We start from the raw sequence: 3,607 nt of genomic DNA, 5'->3' as shown, positions 1-3,607 counted from the left end.
CTTATCTGCCCACTTCTCTGGCTTTATTTTTTTCATACTATACTGAATTCAGATCACTTTGGCTCCAGTGGCGCCAAAGTCTCTCCCACCTTAGGACTTGCTGTTCCCTCTGCCTGGAATGTTCTTCCCTGGATCTTCACAACACTGGCTTTTATCTTCTCTCAGGACTCAGGTCAAAAACCCCTCCCTTGGAGAGTCATTTCTTTACTTTCCTGGCCAGTGTTGCTCCCCTCCCTTTATGGAGTTACTTCTTCCCATCCCCCTACTCTTTCTCTCATGCTATTTATCACCATCTCTATTTTAATTATTTGTTAACTTGTTTATTGGCTTTAAACCTGTCTATTTTATCTCTGTATATCTCAGTGCCTGGAATATAACTACTCAATAAACATGTATCAATAGGTGAGTGAAACAAGCCTCAATAATTCAAGAGAATCCTAAGGTTACTGGTAAACAGTAATAATTGCCATGTCACTCTCTCCCAAATGTAAGCTGGTAGCTAATGACAGAAATTAATTAGGGCTCTACCCCAAGGCCTTTCACTGTAAGGAAGCATGCTTCAAACAGCTGTTTTCCTTGTGGCAAAATCTTTCCTTTAGAAAGCAAAATACAATAATTGTATTTATATGTATCAGATGCTTTTAAATATTTACTCATTTACTTTTTCAAACCCTTTAAAGTCAGTATTGCCATTTTATAGACTCAGAATCTAAGAGTTCTATGGATACAGGACTAGAAATTTGTTATGACAGCATTGCTTCTGAGTCTGTTTGTCTCTGAAGTCCATTTTCCCTCTGCAACATCATGTTACTTTCCATCTTGGAGTCAAGCCACTGCTGATAACGTCTATGACATCACTGTGACTGACAGCTTTGTGGAGGTGAGATGCCTCTGGTTCACTGTTTGCTTATGACTCTGACTACAGAATCAAGGGCTCATTAAAACAGTCTTGGACTTATTTGTTTTCTCTTGTTTCACATCTCGTGTTCAGACAGACCCTAAAGGCCAAAAGAATATAAACTGTAGATTCATCTTTTGCTGATTGTCTGAGACAAGGATCGTCTTTGCAAGTGATCCACTAGGAAGTGTTCCCAGGATAAGTTGGTAAGGAGGTGGGAGAGGCAGGACATGGCAGGGCAGAAGCCTAGCCAGGGGCTAGCCTCAGATTAAGTCCTGGGGAAGGTTGCAAGTCCTGCAGGGGAGTTGTAGAGTGGAAGCCACAACTCAGAATTGTCTTGACCTGAGGTAAAGAGATGGGCTTTTATATTCCCCTGCCAGTCATTGGCTAGGGATGAAAGGTGGGGAGGTGCAGATATCAACTTGCAGACACTCTGGCTTTCTGCTCCTGCAGCCCAGCCATTCCAGGACTTGAAGTCCCAGTGGAAGATAGTCCTGTGTACCAGACTCTGGAGGCAAACACACATCAGATCCTGCGGAAGGGTATGAAGAAAGAGAAGGGGTCCCAGGGGTTCTGGGTGGAGCACCACCCAGTGCCCATAACAATGATCATAACTCTTATTTCAGAGTAAAATTAAATAAATTCCTCTTGTGTAAGGAAAACTTGGAGGTCTATTTTTTGCCATGACTGGGCTATTTAATTTAATCTCCAGTGATAATTCATTTCAGCTGGGTAATTTAAAATGAAGATGTAGGGTGACATAGTGTTGGCAAGTTGGCTTTTGGTGGAAATGGATATGGTTCTAGTTGAGGTGTGGGGTCTTAAGCATCAAGTCATCAGAAGATGCATCATCACCGATTTCTGTGCACTGACTGCACTCTGACTCTCTTTATTGTTTCCTCGGCCTTAAACCTCGGCACATTGTTGCTTTAGAGGGCAAATGTTCTTAGGGCAAATCTATGGGATGCCTCTCTTTCTAGTCTCTTCTTTATAGCTTGAGAACCATTATAGTCCTTTCATCACTGCCAGTTCAACTTCATTTCTGTTCTCCAGTTTTCTGATCCTCCCCAGCAATTTCTTCCTTTGACAAGCCAGCAGAACCTATGGCTTTCTCATCCCTCAGCTCTCTCTGTCTTGTGTCTATTTGTACTTTTAAGTTTCCATTGTGCCCTTATTTTTAGTGAAAGAACTTAAAATGTAACACGAATAGTGCAACAACTGACCTTTATTTTTTCATAGTCTTTCCCAAATCCACTATTTTCCTTTTTCCTTTGGACTTTAAATTACTCTCTAATAATTATAGTTTAATTTGGTTTTGGTTTTTGTTGCAGGTCAAATTAACTTAACAGATAATAGAAAAACCTAAAATAATTTTAAGTGCAGTGGGATTCTATTCATGGTTATTTGCCAGAGTAGAGTTCAATTTATAGCTATTTTCCAGAACTGATTTCTTAGCTGAAAAAAAAGAGATAAGTATAACATTCTAAATGTTTTCATATTTATTTTGCAAATTATTAATTAATAAATGCTGAATGAATTTGTGATGATGTTAAATATCCTATACGATGGTTAATTTTATGTGTAAACTTGACTGAGCCACAGTGCCAAGGTATTTGGTCAGACACTCTGGATGTTTGTGTGAAGGTATTTTCTGAATATCATTAACATTTAAATTCGTATACTTTCAGTAAAGCACATCACCTTTCATAATGCAGGTACGCCTCATTCAATCAGTTGAAGGCATTAATTTTAAAAAGACTCATTTCCCATGAGCAAGAAGAAATTCTGCCAGCAGATTGTCTTTGGACTGAGGCTGCAACTGTCCCTGGGTCTCCAGCCAGCCTGCCCTGTAGATTTTGGACTTGTAGCTTCACAATCTCATGAGCCAGTTTCTTAACATAGATCTATCCATCCATCTATCCAGCCAGCCAGCCACCCATCCATCCACATCCTGTTGGTCTGTTTCTCTGGAGAACCCTGACTAATATACCTATATACTTTAAATTACCCTGTTAAAAGCCCCTTCTTTTAAAGGAGGAAATTCTTCAGGTATAAGAGCTTAGTCAACAATTAAATTATTCTTTAGAAATGATAAGTATTGAGTATGGTCTATTTTTGATGATTTACATGCACACACACACAAACACAAATACACAAACAAAATGGTAACAAAAGACAGGCCCCGCCCTACTTACCCATGACTCGACTGAGTTTTACGCTGTGTCACCATTCAGCTCTCTCAGCAGTGAACACACCATTTGTTCTACTTTTGAAGGTTTTAAGTTGATTTTATTTTCAAATTTGAACAACACACAGACTTTTTCTAAAGAAAAATTTACCAATACAAGTATTGGACTATATTTTTAATTAGACTAGTATTTAAACATGAACAAAATAGGAATAAACTCTTTTATTTTGTTCACTGATATATCCCAACACCTAGATTAATACCTGGCATATATTGACTATATCCATCCATTGATTGGAAAATGAATGAATGCTTATACTTCTTATGTATTACAAAATTCAAAGCAAATGTTAATATTGGAGACATAAAAATAAATTCAATGAACTAAAATATTTAATAACATTATTGTCATGGATGATATTATCTTACTAAAATTAAATTTCTATTTTCAGCCCCAACATGGCACTACTGTTATGATTAAAAAGTGTTTGGCTTCAGCATTTCTGTTAAAATGATGTAAT

Source organism: Pteropus alecto, unplaced genomic scaffold (genome assembly GCF_000325575.1).
Source record: "Pteropus alecto unplaced genomic scaffold, ASM32557v1 scaffold78, whole genome shotgun sequence".
NCBI classification, from domain to species: domain Eukaryota; kingdom Metazoa; phylum Chordata; class Mammalia; order Chiroptera; family Pteropodidae; genus Pteropus; species Pteropus alecto.
The sequence above is the reverse complement of the archived record's forward strand: the minus strand, read 5'-3'. Positions refer to the sequence as shown.